Source organism: Gopherus flavomarginatus, assembly GCF_025201925.1.
Source record: "Gopherus flavomarginatus isolate rGopFla2 chromosome 13 unlocalized genomic scaffold, rGopFla2.mat.asm SUPER_13_unloc_3, whole genome shotgun sequence".
Classification (NCBI taxonomy): domain Eukaryota; kingdom Metazoa; phylum Chordata; order Testudines; family Testudinidae; genus Gopherus; species Gopherus flavomarginatus.
In genome coordinates this window covers 2,370,196-2,391,171 of record NW_026114611.1, presented here as the reverse complement: position 1 = coordinate 2,391,171, position 20,976 = coordinate 2,370,196, and positions in this window count along the sequence as shown.

Sequence of the window (20,976 nt, the reverse complement as noted above, 5' to 3'; positions counted from 1 at the left end):
AGAGTTGAACCTTGCAAAGGGAATTAAAACCAATAGTAAAAGGTTCTATAGCCATATAAATAAGAAGAAAACAAAGAAAGAAGAAGTGGGACCGCTAGACACTGAGAATGGAAAGGAGGTTAAGGATAATCTAGGCATGGCCCAATATCTAAATAAGTACTTTGCCTCAGTCTTTAATAAGGCTAATGGGGAGCTTAGGGGTAATGGAAGGATGACAAATGGGAATGAGGATATGGAGGTGGATATTACCACATCTGAGGTAGAAGCCATACTTGAACAGCTTAAAGGGACAAAATCAGAGGGCCCGTATGATCTTCATCCGAGAATATTAAAGGAATTGGCACATGAAATTGCAAGCCCGTTAGCAAGAATTTTTAATTAATCAGTAAACTCAGGGGTTGTACCGTACGACTGGAGAATTGCTAACGTAGTTCCTATCTTTAAGAAAGGGAGAAAGAGTGATCCGAGTAACTATAGGCCTGTTAGTTTGACATCTGTAGTATGTAAGGTCTTGGAAAAAAATTTTGAAGGAGAAAGTAGTTAAGGACATTGAGGTCAATGGTAATTGGGACAAAGTTCAACATGGTTTTACTAAAGGTAGATCATGCCAAACCAACCTGATCTCCTTGTTTGAGAAGGTGACAGACTATTTAGACAAAGGAAATGCAGTAGACCTAATTTACCTCGATTTCAGTAAGGCATTTGACACGGTTCCACATGTGGAATTATTAGTCAAATTGGAAAAGATGGGGATCAATATGAGAATTGAAAGGTGGATAAGGAACTGGTTAAAGGGGAGACGACAACGAGTTGTACTGAAGGGTGAAATGTCAGGCTGGAAGGAGGTTACTAGTGGAGTTCCTCAAGGATCAGTTCTGGGACCAATCTTATTTAACCTTTTTATTACCGACCTTGGCACAAAAAGCAGGAATGTGCTAATAAAGTTCGCGGATGACACCAAGTTGGGGTGTATTGCTAACACAGAGAAGGACCGGGATATCATACAGGAAGATCAGGATGACCTTGTAAACTGGAGTAATAGTAATAGGATGAATTTTAATAGTGAAAAGTGCAAGGTCATGCACTTAGGGATTAATAATAAGAACTTTAGATATAGATTGGGGATGCATCAGTTGGAAGCAACAGAGGAGGAGAAGGACCTTGGGGTATTGGTAGATCACAGGATGACTATGAGCCGCCAATGTGATACAGCCGTGAAAAAAGCTAATGCGGTTTTAGGATGCATCAGGCGAGGTATTTCCTGCAAAGATAAGGAGGTGTTAGTACCGTTATATAAGGCGCTGGTGAGACCCCACCTGGAATACTGTGTGCAGTTCTGGTCTCCCATGTTTAAGAAGGATGAATTCAAACTGGAACAGGTTCAGAGACGGGCTACTAGGTGTCGCAGCTCTAAGGTCTTTTCCCAACATGGTGTCTGTATGGCCAATTGCCGGTCATCTAGAGGTCACACTGGTACTGTGTGCAACACCGTGGTGCAGTGTGCACATTAGAGTGCCGTGTGCATTTTTCCCGCTCTTTTTCCTGGTCACCTAGGGGTCAGGCTGGTGTTGTGTGCAGTCTCCTGCTCTTCTGCCTGGTAACCCAAAGGTCAGGTTAGTGCTGTGTGCATAACACCAGCGTGCCGTGGGCAAAGGGACCCAATCTTACCAATCATAGTTCAGTTCAAACGGTCAGATTAGGGTTGTGTGCAAAACTATGCTAGTGTGCTGGGTGCAGCTTCTAGCAGCTTCTAGTGTGCCGTGTGCAAATTCCATCTACGTAGGGGGCAACAGCTGGGAACCTGGAGGGCGTAGGAGCTAGGGACCAATCAGATCCTGACAAGTGTAAAAGGGCCTTTGAATAAAACCATGCCTCGTGCCAGGATCTGCAGGAGTATCCACGTACTGACTGAAGGACCTGGTCAACCCTTTGGCCAGGGGTCTCCTCCGGATATAACCGGCTCGGGACGTGTCGTTTTATTGCTTTTCAACGTCATCTTCTACGGATTCGGTCTGCTCCTGGTGTCTGTTCTGCTGGTCAGCTGCGCCTGGAATACGGTACTTGCTTTCTAATTTTTCCTGTCTGTGCTTTGCTTAGCCTCTTCTCCTTTCCCCTCTCTTGTTTGGTACAGAACTGCATATATTGCTATCTAATGTGAAGTTGTGTATACATGGTATGTAAGAACTGAGTTATTGTATTGACTGTTATTGAAGTTAATTGGTGTATTTCATAGTAGTACTTGGTTAGTGTGCACACAGTTTATTTTATTTGGTGTATTCGTTTACCTTTTTCTAAAGGGCAGTTAATTTTGAATCATTTGGTTCCTTGTCGATGAATGTAAATAGATTGCTTCAGGTTATGTAAAGGTTTCTGGTTCCAATAGTACTGTTAGTTGATAAAAGTGCTCCTCCCCAGCCCAAGTTGTGATTTTTTTTCCCTGTTAATAAACGGCCACGTGGTGTTTTGAAGTTTACATTTGTCTGGTTTTAATTTTCCTCCTTCAATTAAACAATTCACCGAAACTGCATTAGGGACGGACACTAGGATGATCCGAGGAATGGAAAACCTGTCATATGAAAGGAGACTCAAAGAGCTTGGTTTATTTAATCTAGCCAAAAGAAGGCTGAGGGGGGATATGCTTGCTCTTTATAAATATATCAGAGGGATTAATATTAGGGAGGGAGAGGAATTATTTAAGCTTAGTACCAATGTAGATACAAGAACATATGGGTATAAACTGGACACTAGGAAGTTTAGACTTGAAATTAGACGAAGGTTTCTAACCATTAGAGGAGTGAAGTTCTGGAACAGCCTTCCAAGGGGAGTACTGGGGGCAAAAGACATATCTGGCTTTAAGATTAATCTTGATAAGTTTATGGAAGGGATGGTATGATGGGAGAGCCTAATTTTGGCAATTGATCTTTGATTATCGCCGAATAAGTATGCCCAGTGGTCTGTGATGGGATGTTGGATGGGATGGGATCTGAGTTACTGCAGAGAATTCTTTTCTGAGTGCTGGCTGGTGAGTCTTGCCCACATGCTCAGGGTTTAGCTGATCGCCATATTTGTGGTCAGGAAGGAATTTTCCTCCAGGGCAGATTGGCAGAGGCCCTGGAGGCTTTTCGCCTTCCCCTGCAGCATGGGGCATGGGTCACTTGCTGGTGGTCTTCAATTTGAAGACTTCAATAACTCAGGCATAGGTTAGGGGTTTGTTATAGAAGTGGATGGGTAGGGTACTGTGGCCTGCTTTGTGCATGGGGTCAGACTAGATGATCACATTGGTCCCTTCTGACCCTAGAATCTATGAATCTATGAATCTAGAAAGCTAGCAGCTGTGAAATGAAATGTGTAACAGTAAGTTATCAGTTGCAGCACAGCTAAAACCGGTCTAAAGCAGTGGTGATAAGGCCTGTGCACCTTTAGCAGAAGGACAAGGTAACTTGCAGAAGGAAAACTTACTAACGAGCTGCCGCGGCCAAGATTACTTAATGCACCTGCGCTTACCTAATTGCTACAGGGGAGGAAGGAGGAGGAGGAGGGGCGGGGAAGAAAGAAGAAAGAGGAAAAAAAAATTATAAAAAGGGTCAAGCCGCTTGTGTAGTGGTGCATGATTTGAGGCGTTCGTCTCATTGCACCACTTTAAGATCTCAAATAAACTTTGCTTGCTTCTCCACCCGGGTGTGTGTTCTTTGGGGCTTCGCACTCTGGGCATGAACCACTGTTGCTTGCCCCGGGCACCTTCTGTGTCGGCAACAGAAGGCAGCGCCCTGCCTCCCGCTGGAACAGCTGCTCCCCAGTCCCCTCGCAGAGCAGGGGAGGAAACCCAGCGCCCGGCCCCTGCAGGAATGACGGCTCCCCAGTCGCAACGCGGAGCCGGGCAGTGAAGGCAGAGCCCCGCCCCTGCTGGAACGGCCGATCCCCCGTCCCCTCGCAGAGCTGGGGAGGGAAGGCAGCACGCCGCCCCCACTGGAACAGCCGCTGCCCAGTCCCCACGCAGAGCCGGAGAGAGTCCAGCGCCCTGCTCCCACAGGAAAGGATGTTCCCCAGTCTCCTTGCAGAGCCGGGAAGGGAACCCAGGGCCCCACCCCCACCGGAACGGCCGCTCCCCAGTCCCCTCGCAGAGCTAGGGAGGGAAGGCAGCGCCCCCACCCCGGTGGAATGGCTGCTCTCTAGTTCCCTGACAGAGCTGGGACGGAAAGGCAGCGACCCACCCCCCCAGGAACGGCCGATCCTCAGTACCCTCGCAGACCCGGGGAGGGAACCCAGCGCCCCGCCCCTGCCGGAATGGCTGCTCCCCAGTCCCCTCGAAGAGCTGGGGAGGGAAGGCAGCGCCCCACCCCTGCTGGAACGGTTGCTCCCCAGTTCCCTGCCAGAGCTGGGAAGGGGAGGCAGCGCCCCACCCCCACAGCTACGGCCACTCCTGAGTCCCCTCACAGAGCTGGGGAGGGAAAATAGTGCCCCACCCCCACAGGAAAGCCGCTCCATAGTCCCCTTGCAGAGCTGGGGAGGGAAGGCAGGGCCCTGCCTCTGCAGGAACGGCCGCTCTCCATTCCCCTCACAAAGGTGGGAAGGGAAGGCAGCGCCCGACCGCGCTGGAATGGCTGCTGTCCGGTCCCCTGGCAGAGCTGGGTAGGGAAGGTAGCGCTCCATCCCCACAGGAACGGCCACTCCACAATCCTCTCGCAGAGCTGGGGAGTGAAGGCAGCGCCCCAGCACCGCAGGAACAGCAGCTCCCCAGCCCCCGCGCAGACCTGGGGAGGGAACCCAGCGCCCCACCCCCACAGGAACGGCCACTCCCCAGTCCCCTGGGAAAGATGGGGAGGGAACAAAGCGCTCCGTTCCCGCAGGAATTGCTGCTCCCCAGTATCCTCATAGAGCTGGGGAGAGAACCCAGTGCCCCACCTCAGCAGGAACGGCGGCTCCCCAGTTCAATCGCAGAGCTGGGGAGAAAACCCAGCGCCCCGATACTGCAGTAACGGCCACTCCCCAGTCCCCTTGCAGAGCTGGGGAGGGAAGGCAGTGCTCCACCTGCACTGGAACGACTGCTCCGCAGTTCCCTCGCAGAGCTGGGGAGCGAACCCAGTGCTCCGCCCCCGCAGGAAAGGCCGCTCCCCAGTCTCGTGGCAGAGCTGGGGAGGGAACCCAGCGCCCTGCCCCCTCAGGAATGGCCACTCCCTGGTCCCCTCAGAGAGCTGAGGAGGGGAGGCAGAGCACCAACCCCCAAAGGAACAGCCACTCCCCAGTCCCAATGCAGAGCTGGGAAGGGAACCCAGTGCCCCATCCCAGCAGAAACGACAGCTGTCCAGTCCCTTCACAGAGCTGGGAGGGAAACCCAGTGCCCCGCCCCCGCCTGAATGGCCACTTCCCAGTCCCCTGGCAGAGCTGGGAGGGAAGGCAGTGCTCTGCCCCTGCCTGAATGGCCACTTCCCAGTCCCCTGGCAGAGCTGGGGAGGGAAGGCAGTGCTCTGCCCCCCCTGGAACAGCCGCACCCCAGTTGCCTTGCAGAGCTGGGAAGGGAACCCAGCACCCCACTCCCGCATGAACGGCCGCTCCCTAGTCTCCTGGCAGAGCTGGGGAGGGAACACAGCGCCCCGCCCCCGCAGAAACGGCTGCTCCCCAGTGGCACTGGCAGAGCTGGGGAGGGAAGGTAGTGCCCCCCCCCCCGGAGGGGTGGACGCTCCCCAGTCCCCTCCCAGAGCTGGGAAGGGAAACCAGCGCCCCACCCCGCAGGAGCGGATGTTCCCCAGTCTCCTGGGAGAGCTGGGTAGGGAAGGCAGCGCACCGCCCCGCTGGAATGGCCGCTCCCCAGTCCCCTCGCAGAGCTGGGGAGGGAACCCAGCGCCCCACCATCGCTGGAACGGTCGCTCCCCAGTTTCCTCGCAGAGCTGGGGAGGGAACAAAGCGCCATGCCCCCACTGGTATGGCGGCCCTACAGTCCACACGCAGAGCTGGGGAGGTAAGGCATCGCCCCACCCCTGCAGGAACGGCCGCTCCCCAGTCCCCTGGGAGAGCTGGGGAGGGTAGCCAGCGCCATGCCCCCGCAGGAACGGCTGCACCCCAGTCCCGTCGCAGAGCTGATGAGGGAAAGCAGCGCCCCGCCTCCGCAGGAACAGCTGCACCTCAGTCCCCTCGCAGAGCTGGGGAGGGAAGGCAGCGCCCCGCCCCTGCAGGAACGGCCGCTCCCCAGTCCCCTGGCAGAGCTGGGGAGGGTAGCCAGCGCCCTGCCCCCGCAGGAACAGCTGCACCCCAGTCCCGTCGCAGAGCTGATGAGGGAAAGCAGCGCCCCGCCTCCGCAGGAACGGCCACTCACCATTCCCCTGGTAGAGATGGGGAGGGAAGGCTGCGACCCGCCCCCGCTGTAACGGCCGCTCCCCAGTCCCCTCGCAGAGCAGGGACGGGAAACCAGCACCCCGCCCCCGTAGTAACGGCCGCACCCCAGTCCCCTGGGAGAGCTAGGTAGGGAAGGCAGAACACCCCCCCGCAGGAACGGCTGCTCCCCATTTCCCTCGCAGAATTGGAGAAGGAAGGCAGTGCCCTGCCCCCGCAGGAACGGACGCTCCCCAGTCCCCTGGGAGAGCTGGGTAGGGAAGGCAGTGCACCGACCCCCACAGGAACGGCTGCTCCCCATTCCCCTCGCATAGCTGGGGAGGGATCCCAGCGACCTTCCCCCGCAGGAACGACCTCTCCCCAGTCCCCTCACAGAGCTGGGATGGAACCCAGTGCCCCATCCCTGCAGAAATGACCCCTCCGCAATACCCTGGCAGAGCTGGGAAGGGAAGGCAGCACCCCGCCCCCGCAGGAACTGAAGTACCTCAGTCCCCTCGCAGAGCTGGGGAGGGAAGGCAGAGCTCTACCACCGCTGGAAAGGTCGCTCCCCAGTCCCACCGCAGAGCTGGGAAGGGAACCTAGTGCCCCACATATGCAGGAATGACAGCTGCCCAGTCTCTCTGTCCTAGCATTCTTTCTTAAATTTCAACCTTAGAGTCCAGAAAATGAGATACTAGCATGAATTTCCCTAAGCTTAATTACCAGCTTAGATCTGATAGGCTGCCACCACCCAAAAATATAGTGTTTTGGGGCACTCTGACCTCCCCAACCTTCCGTGGGAATCCCAAGAACCCAGATCCCTTGAGTTCTTAAAACAAGGAGAAATAAACCATTCCTCCACCTTTCTCTCTCCCAGAACTTCCCTCCCTGGGCTATCCTGAGATACTGATCCAACCTCTTAAATTACCATACAGAGAAGCATCTCCCTTCCCTTCTACAAAGAGGCAAACAGATTCAAGGAAAGCAGAGAGAGATTTTATCTCTCCCTCCTCCCGTCTCCCCCACCCGTCCTGGTGAGTTATTCCAATTCCCTGGGATAAAACAAGGAAAACAAGAAAGAAAAAAAAATCAATCAGGTTCTCTAAAAAGAAATCTTTTAATAAAAAAAAGAAAAAAGTAAAGAATTATCTCTGTAACTTCAAGATGTAAATATTACAGGGTCTTATAGCTTACAGACACCAGAAAGAGACTTTCCCCCCAGTACCAATACAAATCAAAATATTCCCAGCAACTACACATATAAAAGTTAACCAGCCAGATCCACAATTGCAAATAGAGTAAAACAATCAAAAAGCCTAAACCACCTGTTTTACTTACTGTATGAAAAGAAACTTAGAGAGCCTGTAGTAATGTCTGGTCTCTCTCAGACCCTCCTAGAGAAGTACACACAACGGACAAAGAACACACACAAAAACTTCCCTCCACCCAAATGTAAAAGTATCTTGTCTTCTGATTGGTCTTCTGGTCAGGTGTCCAGTTCCCTGCTTGTAACCCTTTACAGGTACAAGAGACATTAACCCTTAACAATCTGTTTATGACACTCTCACAGAGCTGAGAGGGGAACCCAGTGCCCCACCCCGGGGGAACGAGAGGGGGCCAGTCCCCTCACAAAGTTGGGGATGGAAGTCTGCGCCCCTCCCCCGCAGGAATGGCCTCTCCCCAGTCCACTGGCAGAGCTCGGGAGGCAACCCAGTGCCCCGTCCCCACAGCAATGGCCGCTCCCCAGTCCCCTGGCAGAGCTGGGGAGGGAGGGCAAATCCTCGCCACCGCAGCAATGGCCGATCCCTGGTCTCCTGGCAGAGCCGGGGAGGTAACCCAGTGCCCCGCGCCGACAGGAATGGCCGCTCACCAGCCCCTTGCAGAGCTGGGAGGGGAACCCAGTGCCCTGCCCCCGCTGGAACTGCCGCTCCCCAGTCCCCTGGTAGAGATGGGGAGGGAAGGCAGCTCCGCACGCCCGCAGGAGCAACCGATCTCCAGTCACCTCAAAGAGCCAGGGAGGGAAGGCAGCGCCCTGCCCCCGCAGGAATGGACACTGCCTAGTCCCATCGAAGAGCTGGAGAGGGAGCCCAGCGCCGCGTCCCCACAGGAAACGTCACTCCCCACTGCCCTTGCAGAGCCGGGGAGAGAAAAGCAGCGCCCTGCTCCGGCAGTAACGGCCGCTCCCCACTCCCCTTGCAGAGCTGAGGAGGGAACCCAGCGCCCCGCCCACCCAGGAACAGCCGCGCCCAATTCCCCTCGCAGAGCTGGAGAGGGAACCCAGCACCCTGCCCCTCCAGAAATGGCTGCTCACCAGTCTCCTGGCAGAGCTGGGTAGGGAACACAACACCTGGCCCCCACAGGAACGACCACTCCCCAGTCCCCCTGCAGAGCTGGGAATGGAAAGCAGCGCCCTGACCCCGCTGGAATGACGGCCCCACAGTCCACTTGCAGAGGTGAGGAGGGAAAGTAGCACCCGCCCCTGTAAGAACGGCCTCTCCTGACTCCCCTCGCAGAGCGAGGAGGGAACCCAGTGTCCCACCCCCAATGGAATGGCCACTCCCCAGTCCCCTCGCAGAGCTGGGGAGGGAAGGCAGCGCCCTGCCCCCGCAAGAACGGCTGCTCCCCCGTCCCCTGGCAGAGTTAATCAACTATTAATAAAAACTAAGGCTGATAAGTCATATTCTTTGTAATATCAGGATGGTGGAATTGTCTAAAGTGCTAGTTATTAGACTCTTTTTTTTCTAATCCCTTGGGTGTTCTGGTCTCTGCAAAGAGACGTGGTTTCACATCCCACTCCTGATATTATCATTAATTCTATCCAGAGAAAATGGTCTCACTTCAATCTCCTTTGGAACAACAGAACATCATTTGCTTAGCTTTTCTATTCCAGTAGCTGTGAGAGAAGCTCCAAACCAGGGGGAAACAGGGCCTGTTCTCTCGACCCATCAATTTTTTGTCTTCCTTCATTCCAAGCCATTTTGTCAAATACATCCATATTTCCCACACTTTTATGAAACTTTAGGGTCATCACTTAATTGCCACACAACTGTACTTATGAAGTGAAGTGAAACACAATATTTTTAGGATATTCTTGCAGAAGAGATTTGTTTTCTGACCTGGAATTGAACAGGGGCTACCCGAGGGGGACAATGCTACTCCCTTTTCTTGACTCATCCAAAAAACATAAGTTTGTGGTGCCCTTTGTTTCCCTGTTCTTCAAACACCTGTCGGGGTGGCCAAGGGAGACTTGGCCCTGACTCTCGGGGTCCCTCCCTGCCCTACCTTTCTATATGATTCTGTTGTGTGGGTTTGCGCTGTGTCGTTGTTCCACGCTGAGCTGTTTTGCACAGTGTCACTTTGCACTCTGATGCATTGTTTTGTGTTGTATGGTTTTTGCACTGGCTTGTGTTGCATTGATTTGAGCTGAGCTCTTTTGCAGTGCGTCATTTTGACCTATGGGGCGTTCATTTGCATGGTGCTGAATTGTCGGGCTTTGCACTCCTACGTGTTGTCTCTTTGTGCTATCGAATGTCATTTCACAGTGAATCGTTAGATTGTGATATTTCCACTTTTGTTGTTGTTTATATTACATTGTGATGACATCGAATTATAGAGCTGTACGGCTGCAAGAGCCCTGGAGAGGTCATGAAATCCAGCCCTCTCTGCTGAAGCAGGGTCAAGCAGAGACGATGCATTGGGGGCATGTGGGATCAAGTGCCCACAGCAGCCGGCCCAGGCAGGGAGCAGAAGGAGGGAACCAGAGGCAGAGCAGGTTGTCTATGGGACCAAGTATATGCAGAGTATCCTTGACAGAGGTTTGTTCAACCTGTTCTTAAAAATCTCCTAGGAGAGAGACTCCACAGAAACCCTTGGGAGCCTATTCCAGAGCTTAACTACCCTCAGAGTTAGAAAGCTGTTCAAAACATCTAACGTGAATCTCGCTGGCTGCAGATTAAGCCCATTACTTCTTGTCCTACCATCAGTGGACATGGAGACCAATTGATCATTGTCCTATTTATAAAGACCAAACTTTTCCCCCTGCAATTATCCATTAAATGGTTACTATCCCCTCTTCTTGCCTGGTGTACAATGGAAGAGGAGAAAATACTCTCTTAACATAGGATGCAAATGTCAGTTTGTTCTCTCTTCATGTTTTACTGAAGCTCAGAGAGAGGAAGAAACATGACCTGCCAAAGAGCACAGAGAGTTTGTTTCATTTTGATCTGTGACTATTACCAGAAGAGTGACACCTAAGATTTGTCGCAACCACCCACCATGGGGCTTGATTTTATGATGGTGGGATTAAGAGCATCATGCTCTACCAACAGAGCTAACTAGATTTAAAGTCAGTCAACTGCCCAGTTCCAGTGTAGAAGGAGCCTGAGGGTGTTTATTTGTGAGCTGATGTTCCCTGTCTGACATTTGCCTTCTTTCCTGGTTTGTTATGTCTCCAGCGAGCAAACCAGAGCTGTCACAGGGCTGGTTAGATGCTGCTTTCTAGACCAGAGAGCTGGGGTTAATTCAGCATGCTGCTGCCATCGGCTGGTCAGAGTAACCAGGGCGGGAGGTTGGAATTTAGGATTCTCCCACCAAGGGGAGGTGCTGTTGGACTCATCTAGTGGGGGAGAGTCTGAAAAAGTTTCTCGGTTCCCAGAGACGGGGCAGACAAGCTGGTGCCACACACACATTTTCATAGGGAATCAGGCCCCCCCCTTGGGAAAAACTCAAAAGAAGCCCAGACCCAGGAGTGTCAGAGAAGAGAATCACTGTTTGCTTTAAGAGATGGGTGAGGGAAACCTGCAGGTCCTTAGATCCCTCCAGCACCTGATAGAACCATTTGTGGGGAAAGTCTGGGGAAGCCAACGAGGACAAGGAGGGTGAAAAAGGCCTTGCAGCTGTTGTACAATAACCATACTCTCAGCAGAAGGGTCCGGGGAGCTCTGCTCTCAGAACTCACAAGATGGCAAAGTTCAGAGCCCTGTTGCACGGAGTCAGACTGTGATCAGCTCACAGTGAGAGGAAGCAACACCCCTCCCTTGGTCTCTATGCCAGAGCTCCTATCAGCTCAGTGTCCTTCCTGCAAGAGTCGGCTGCTGAGAGGGTTGCGATGGGGTAAATGAAGGCAGAGTAGGATTGTTCCTCCTGGATATTTTTGGTGTGTTTCTGTGATCCTGCTGGAGGAAGCATCATTAGAGTTTGTTTCAGTGGCTTGTGTAGTGCTGAGGTTGTGGCCCTGAGTACAGGGGTTCCTGCACTCTCTGTTCTTAACCCCTCAGGGAGTGGACATTGGAGTACTGTCAGAAAGTGGATAGAAAGTAGCCTAAGAAAGTGCAGCATAAGTGAGAAAAAAAAACCATCAGCTCTCTAGTGGTCTAGTGTTTAGGATTTGGCACTTTCACTGCCATGGCCTGGGTTTCCCAGTCAGGGAAAAGTAACTTTAAACCAAAAAAGCTTCAGTTATTCTTCACTTGCAATGTAAACAAGCCTGTGGTTTTTTGCTGATTCCCCCATCTTCCCAGCATCTCCAGGGCAGGGCTGGCTCCAGGCACTAGTGCAGCAAGCAGTTTCCTGGGACGGCCAATGGAATGGGGAGGCTTCTGCGGCAGTTGGGCCCTCTCAGTCCCTCTCGGAGGGAAAGACTTGCTGCCAAAAGTGGCAGAGGTAGAGTTGCCGCTGATTGCAGCTTTTTTATTTTTTTTTTCCGCTTGTAGTGGCAAAAACACTGGAACTGGCCCTGCTCCATGGAAGACAATTTGTTCAATCCCAGATGAGTGGAGTTCTATCAGTTCTCAGCCTGAGTCCTTAGGTCTTAATCCTAAGGATATTGTCCCATCATGGGGCCATTTCCCTCCTCTCTTTCATACAGAAGCACAATTTTCCTTGCACAGCCACAGGAGCAGCAAGATCTTTCTCTGTCCCTTGTGCAAAGCAGGGGGCCAAATTCCATGGAAACAATGGATGAGTTGGGGCCCTGGGCACATCCAACCGTGGCAGTGAGATGTTCCCTCCTCTCTTTCTTTATGCCCCCGTTGTTATTTCATGGATTGTCTGGGATGGGGGAAAAGCTGAGTTCACTCCAGGTGAAGGGTAAAAAGGACCCTCAAAGTCTCAGGACCCAACCCCTGCTACCAGGATCACCGAGGTGCTGGGGATTTGAGTAGGAAAGGGACTATGTGAATTGTCAAGGTGAGGAATGAATAACAATCCACAACCAGATCCACTTCATTAACCACTGACACAGACTAATCCTGCTGCAGAAAGAAGGGAAACTGGGAGTGATTCTTTGCTGTGCAGCCATGGAAACAATGACCCAATTGCACCGCAGTGAATGTGCTGGGGAAGCTGGACTTTACAGGCAGGTGGCAATAGCAGATCCTAGAAATACCTGGAGCTTCCCACACCACTCCTGCCACCAGGGTCAGGTGTTGAGTGACTCACAGCGCCCCTCCCCTCCCATTACCTTCTAGCAGGAGGTGGCCGCACTCCCCACCCAATGCAGGGGAGAGGGATGAGTGTATCTCTGCACCCTGAGTCCGGGGCACACACTCTCTCTGCCCCACACATCAATTCTGGCCCTGCTGAAAAGTGACCCTAAGAACCAGCAGCCTCCAGGACAGCAGGTTTGGCCCTCAGAGCAGGGAATGTGTCCCCTATGCTGCTCTTAGGCCACTGGATGCTCTGGGAATAGGAGGGCTCTGAGTATGACCGACAGCCTATCTAGGGATGTAACTCAGTGGTAGAGTACATGCTTTGCATGTATGAGGCCCTGTGTTCAATCTCCAGAGTTTCGAGGTTCTTTGTTGTACTCTGCTGCTTTGCTCATGGCCAGCTGGGATGTGGCCCAGCAGTCTCCCTGCAGGAGTTTTAATCCTGCTGAGTGAGGGGCAAGTGCCAATTGAATGCAAGTTCTGGGGAGGTTTCTGCTCCTAAGTCACCTTGGTACATTTAAGATTCCCATCTGCTTTGCTGCTTGGGACAAGGGTAGATGAGAAGGGCGAATCCTCCAGCACTGGAGGGAAAGATCCCATCTGCACAGACAGAGAGACAGACTAGACTTATTTCTTGTCTGGGCCCAATCTTTTCACCTGGTATAGCCCTTGTTCCAGCTCAGGTGATAGCTAGGGGATGTCTCATCACTGCAGCCATGTTTGTTCAGTTCCACCCCCTTATACAGCTTTGGTACAAGGCAGGAACCTTTTGTCTCTCTCCTGTGGAAAAGCCACAGGTTTAAGATGGATTCCTGTACCAGGTGACATGGTCACATGTCCTGTGAGACCTCAAGCCTTCACTCTTCCTGGCCTGACTCACAGATGGTGCAGGACAGAGCCATCTGCAGTCAATTGTCCTGGTTAATGAGAGCCATCAAGAGTCCAAACCACTATTAATGGCTCACACTTTGCATCATTGCAACAGGACCTCAGAGTTATAGTTCATATTTCTAGTTTCAGATACAGGAATGATCGGTTCATACAAATAGGATGAACACAACAGTATATTATAAGCTTTGTAATGATACCTTACAAGAGACCTTTCGCATGAAGCCTAGTCCAGTCACTTTATATTCACACTCATTAACATATTTTCATAAAATCACATGGAGTGCAACTTCACAGCAGGGAAAGGGTTTTACTAGGACACCTGGGAGCAGTTGAGTTTCATGTACAGGCTGTAGTATTAGTTCCTCCAGGTTTCTCATAAGCACACAGGGACCTTAACAGATGCTCTCGATACAGGAATGGCCCAGACACGATAAAGTGATGGCAATTGTATTTTCCTTTTTTATTTTTGCATTTCCAATGACATTTCTGTCTGTGATTTCGTTTTGCTTTGTATAACTGTGTTTTCTCCTGGATTTGATATTTAACTAAAAAAGAAAAATGCCTCAGGGCCGCGGATGGAGGATCACGCTGGGGCTAGGACTGCTAAGAGAGCGAGAGTAGCAGGTTTTCTGTACTGTTTCTCGCTCTCTTTTTCTTGATTAGTTTCTCTTCTGCACGAAATTTGCCTCTTTTACATGTGAACCTGGTTAGCTCAATTGGACATCAGACTTTTAGTCTGAGAGTACAGGATCCAAGTCCCTGGTCAAACAGACACATAGTTCCCCCTGTGATATTCCTCAAGAACTTCAGAAGGACTCTTCTTGACTTCAGTTTTTCCTTTTCAGAAATTAGCCTTTCCTAGGAATGGCCCTTTACTGCCTGGGACTGAAGATGCTACTTCCTCACCTGTCCATTGACCTAGCAATCTGGAGGAAGAAAGGCCTCTGGGCCTGCAGCAAAGCTCCGTGCGCTGACTTTTTGAACAAATGCAGGGCTAGCCAGAGATGCATGTTCCCACTGAGTCCTCCCTGCCAGAAGTCAACAGAGATCAAAGGCCCCCATGCTGGTACCATGGTTTAAGGGCCAGCACTCAGGACTTTGAACCCTGAAATCAAAGTTTAAGTCTCAATGAGACCTTGGGGTCCTTTGGTTGCCAGCTAACCATCTTGGGATTTCCAAAGCTTCATCCTGTTCTCCCAAATGACATGGTAGCCTGATCTAATATTTAACTAAAAAATAATTTATCTGTGCACCAAATGGAGGAGCAAGATGGAACTAGGGCTGATAAGGGAGCAAGAATAGCAAATTTTCTGAATTTTCTGTCCTCTTTTTCTTGACTAGTTTCTCTTCTGCACCAAACTTTCCTTTCTTTGTGTGAGTCTGGCTAGCTCAATTGGTAGCACATCAGACTTTTAATCTGAGGGTCCAAGGTTCAAGTCCCTGGTCAAGTAAAGAAGGGGACTTTTCCTCCTGTGGTATTCCCCCCAAAACTGAAGAAGGTATCTCTTTAGGATGTTACTTAACATCACTCCCCCTGCCCCTGTAGGACTTGGCCTCCTCTAGGAAGGGCCATGTACTGCCTGGGACTGAAGGGGCAACTTCCTCTCATGCCCCCTGGCTTCTCAGTCTGGATTAAGAAAGATCTTTCTGGGAGCTGCAGCAAACTGCTGCATGACAACTTGGTGAGTAAATGCAGGGCTGCCCCCACAGGGTCATCCACACCAGAGCTCAGCACAGGTCTGGGGGATCCCTATTGGTCCCATGGTGTAAGGGCCAGCACTCAGGACTTTGAATCCTGCAATCTGAGCTGAAGTTTTGTTGGGATCTGAGGGCGGACAATTTCTGTGCCACAAACCCTACTGGGTCTTCCAAGGCTCTGTCTTGCTTTCTCAAAGGCCATGAAAGCCAGTCTTTTACCTGCCAGCTGTTGCTACTTGAGCACAAGAGGGGACGTTTGATCCAGAAGCCTGGCTGTGCCTGGAGTCCTGTAGGTAGGGATGCAAGCTCCATTTCCTCTGAGTCCTGAAGCTGGGCTGCAGCCTGGCCTAGGAGGCAGCCCTATTGGTTGACCTACTGGCCCAAAGTCACTAGGGCGGTGTTGGTGTTCCCAAGGAATGCTGAAGGGTCTAAGGGAGGGAGGCTTAATACTCTCCCCTATCAGTCAGGGCGGAAGAGAAGGGCTCAAGAGTGGGCAGGTTGATGGCTGGGCCTTCTAGCATTCGGTTGGGGATGAGGTGGGGAATGCGAACTGGGAGAAGCGGTTGCTGGCCTGTTAGGAATATCTCAGCCGGTGGCATAAGTGGACCTTGTCATTAGCCTACAAAGTTGTGATGCTCAAGACTTATCTTTTGGCTGTGGGAAATTTCCTCAGCCATGTGTTTCCCTCTGCTCCACGAGTGCTGCTGAGACCAAACACGATGGCCTTCCTAGCCAATAGGAGCTGCGGAGTTGGTACTCAGGGCAGGGGCAGTGCATGGAGATGCTTCCCCACCCTGGGGGATGCTGGAACATGCCAGCCACTTCTGGGAGTGGCACAGAGGGATAGAGGTAGAGTGGGCAGGGAGTCACATCAATGTTGCTGGCACATCTCTGCATGATTCCCATGGCAGCACCAAACAAGGGATGTTTTCCACTGCCCAAGAGACCCAGCCAGGGACTGATGTGCTGGAGATATGTTGGGAAAGGGACTGTCTGAATTCCCAAGGCAGGGAATGAACAATCTACAGCAACATCATTAACCACAAACACATTCTAACCATGCTCCAGCCAGTAGGGAAATGGGCAGGAATTCTTGCTGTTCAGCCAGGGCCACACGTACAGAGCTGACAGCAGTGAGTGTGCTGGGGAAGCTGGTCTGAGCAAACAATTGGAAATGTCCCTTCAGTGAGAACAGAACCAGAGTGAAGAAAGGCCCCTGTCTTAAGCGGTTGTGGCTGAGTGCTTAGGGAGCTGGGTTGAAGCCATAGGTGTCTTTCTGTGGAGGTTTGATTCTTGCCAGCTAGGGAAGGCTGGCGTGTGGTGTCTTCATGGCTGTACTTTCAGTGATGCAGGTTTCTCTATCCCATTGTTCCATGGGCATCCTACTAGATTGCCAGCTGCCTTTCAACTGCAGTGTGGAGACTGTGTATGGGGAGAGACAGTGAGTGTGTCGAAGTACGTATGAGCAGATCATTATTATCTCTACTTGAAAGAGGGAGAAGCTAAGGCTGAGAAAGGAGAATTGACTTGTCTTAGGTCACACAGCCAGCCAGTGGCAGAGTTGGGAGTAGGACCCAAGAGCCCTGATTTTCAAACTAACCATCAGATCTTGAATTTCAGGCATTAAATGACCTGAGTAAAGTGCTCTCAGATGAGCTCCAGACCAACAGCAGTGCACAGTAATTATTCAGCAAGTATTTGAGGAAAACTGCAATGTTACAGAGAATCATGAACTGCTCAGAGACAATTAATGCAGAGAAGCAGCAAAATTCATCAAGCATATAAGTGGTTATGACTTATTTCCTTGGTCTTCAAAGAGAACAACAAGGACCTGAGTCTCCTCCATGTCAATAACCCCCTGCTCAGCCAATCAGAGTAGAGACTGAGCATGGGAGGCTGAGGGTTCTCACTAGAGAGCCCAAAGGATGGCCCAGGTCACAGGTGGGGATCCCTGCCCGAGCACTATTTCAGCCCCACATTTTTGGGTGGACCTCCCACAGTGGGAGCTGCAGAGTATGTCTACACTACGGGATTATTCTGATTTTACATAAACCGGTTTTGTAAACAGATTGTATAAAGTCGAGTGCATGTGGCCACACTAAGCACATTAATTCGGCGGTGTGTGCTTCCATGGGCCGAAGCTAGCGTCGATTTCTGGAGCGTTGCAGTGTGGGTAGCTATTCCGTAGCTATCCCATAGTTCCTGCAGTCTCCTCCGACCCTTGGAATTCTGGGTTGAGATCCCAGTGCCTGATGGGGCAAAAATCATTGTTGCGGGTGGTTCTGGGTAAATGTCGTCACTCATTCCTTCCTCTGGGAAAGCAACGGCAAAGAATCATTTCACGCCCTTTTTCCCTGGATTGCCCTGGCAGACACCATAGCATGGCAACCATGGAGCCTGTTTTGCATTTTGTCACTTGCACCATACGTGTACTAGATGCCACTGACAGAGGCGGTACTGCAGCGCTACACAGCAGCATTCATTTGCCTTTGCATGATAGCAGAGATGATTATCAGTTGTTCTGTACCGTTTGCTGTGCCATTGTAAATTGGCAATGAGATGATTGTTATCTGTTGTTCTGTGCTGTCTGCTGCTGTCATGGGTGCTCCTGGCTGACCTTTGCTGAAGTTGGCCAAGAACGCAAAGACAAAAATAGGAATGACTCCCCTGGTCATTCCCTTCTTTACATTGTATCTAAAAATAGAGTCAGTCCTGCCTAGAATATGGGGCAAGTGTACTAGAGAACCAGACAGCACAGCTGCTCCGTGTCAGATCCCACAGAAATGATGACTCATGCCGTTCTAAGGGGTGCCCCTACAACAACCTCACCTGTTGCTTCTCTCCTCCCTCAACCCTCCTGGGCTACCATGGCAGTGTCCCCCCATTTGTGTGATGAAGTAATAAGGAATGCAGGAATAAGAAACACTGACTTGTTAGAGATAAAATGAGGGGGAGGCAGCCTCCAACTGCTATTAGTCCAGGCACGACATTAAGCAGTGCGGGGGAGAGGAGCCCAGCATCCTGCTGCTATGGTAGTCCAGGCAGTACAGAATCTTTTCTTTACACATGAAAAGCAGCAGGCCCTTTAAATCGTCTCCCAAGCCCCCATGCCGGAGCCCTGGGGAGCAAATCACTGCCGTGGATGCTGCTCTCTCCAGCTTTGCGAACCCAGAGCAGGGGCGGCAGAAGCTTCCTTACAGTGGGGGGGGCACTGTTATCCGAACTGTGGCACCCTCATGACACCCCTTCCCTAAGGACCCCCACTCACAGCACCTCTCCCCTCAAGGCCACACCCACAGAACGCCTCTTCCCCAAGACTGTACTCTTTCCCCTCCCCTCCATCATTTGTCCTAACAGCCAATAAAGAGTGGTGGGGCCATGGCCATCTAACCCCCCTGTTCCAGCACCCCTGACACAGAGCTAAGCAGGCAGCAGTGTGTACGTGTATGTGTGTGTGTGTGACAGAGAGTGCTGTGCTGTGCTGAGCTGAGCCAGTGAGAGAAGAGGGGCTGATGTCGGGGCTGTCCCCTGCCTCAGGACTGGTTGCTTCCAGCAGCTGTCTGAACTTAGAGACAGTGTGCCGACACACTCACTCTTCCGCAACACACACACTGTCTCTCCTCACCCCCCACCCCCACTCTCTACCCCATCACTTGCACATTGCAGTTGAAAAGCAGCTGGCAATCTAGTAGGATGCCCATAGAACAATGGAATAGAGAAACCTGCATCATGTGATGCTGTACCAGCCCGTGAGTCATTGCAAACCCTTCCCAAAGCACCCTGCAGCCAGTTGCACAGTGGGATAGCTACCCACAGTGCACTGCTCTCTGTGGTGATCCAAGAGATTCTAGCATGGATGTGCACTGGTGACACAGGGTGGACATGCAACAGCTGTTCAATTAAAACACTTTAACTAAAGCCATATCACCCATTAGTGTAAGTCTAGCTTGAGAGTGAGACAAGGCCCAGCTCTGTTAAAACTAAAGAACCACAACTTCCTCTGTAGTTTGACTGCAGATCAAGTGGTCCTTGGTTCAAATCCAAGTACCCTCTCACAAACCTGTTCCTTCAATAAAAATAATTCCATTTCCAGTATGTTCAGGAGCTCCACTAAATAGGGACCCCTGAAATGAATGGACACACTCAATGTTTTCCTCTGCAAATGCATAAAAATCTAGCAAACATGTCCCCCAACTGAAATCACTTCCAATCCTCTAAGTCTCTAGGTTTGTTTTCATCAATTAAACAAAGGCACATGAAGACGCATTTGCAGGTCCTTGGCCTCCACGGGCTACAGTGCGCAGAAAAACAAGAACCACATCCACTTGGGAGGAATGGGCTAGTCTGTATTACATTTGGTAAGTAATTTGCCATTGGGACCGAAAACTCTACTGGAGGTGGACAGGAGCCGTTACAAAAATAAAATAACCAAGATTTACCAAACTCCCTGTTACACATTCAATCCTCTGTTTGTGCACACGGCATCAATTGGGGCTTTAATAAATGGCAGCCTTCCTTTAACACAGATCATTGTTCCTTGTGACTTTCAGATGCATTTGAATGGCAGCTGTTTAGAGGTCATGTGCTGCTAGCTCATGAGCAGCAGCAGAGTCTCTGTACGTTTACCAACCGTAGAGCTGTGTGTGTCTGCATCCAAGTAACTGCAGAGTCAGTGTAGTACCAGACAGTTAATTGCACAGTTTCACTTTCCGGTCTTATTGATCATTTGGGTAGAAACAGCAATGGTTTGGTGGTTTTTGGTTTTTTTCCCCTTCATTTTCTCCTAAGGAATGTGTGATCTTGAGCATGTTAGTTTAAGTTCCCTGCGGGTCAGGAAAATTCCATCTCCTTGAAATAGGTGGGGAAGTGACCTGTTTGTGTAACCTAGAATAACAGAGCTTTTATAAAGCAGTTTTGCCTTTAATATACTGGGATAAAGACAGTAAATAGTAAATTCTACAGCCAGACACCAGGCCAGGATCAATTGATGGGGCCAGGATCAATTAATTACAGAAGAAACAAACTCTTGGGAAGTAGATGTAATTTGTCCCCAAACCTTTCTTTATTCTCATATGCTCTGAGGGATTCTCTTCCAGAGGGCAGAGTTAAGGTTATCTGGGCATGTACCCTCACTCTGTATTCCCTGTTTTTCCAGAATTTGAGTTTTACTGAACTCGATGTTCTGGAAGGTAAGAGATATTCACAGTCAAAGTTAACTCTGTGTTAATAAAGGTTTTGTTAGTGGCAAATAATGAGACTAATCCCTCACTGCGGTAATTCCACTGACTTCAGTGTGCTCTTCCTCATTTCTAATTCCAAAAAAATAAGCAAATTAAAACAACCTTGAGAACTAAAATGCTGTGAGAAAATGGAAATTTTAGTAGCTCAAATAATTCAGTTTCTTCTGTTTTGTGCGTGTGTAAATGGCACATGTTAATTTATAAGCACATCTTTCTTAACTTCTTCAAATATTCTGTAGTACATTAACTAGATCAAGTGGGTTGTTCAATGCAGTGAGGTTTTCTGCATTGAACATTGCCCAAAACATATTTTTCATGTTAAGTAAATGAACACAACTCATTGAATACAAAATTGTGTATTTCATGCCATGAACTGAGTCGGTAGGTCAAATTAATAGGCTTGTTTTTAATCA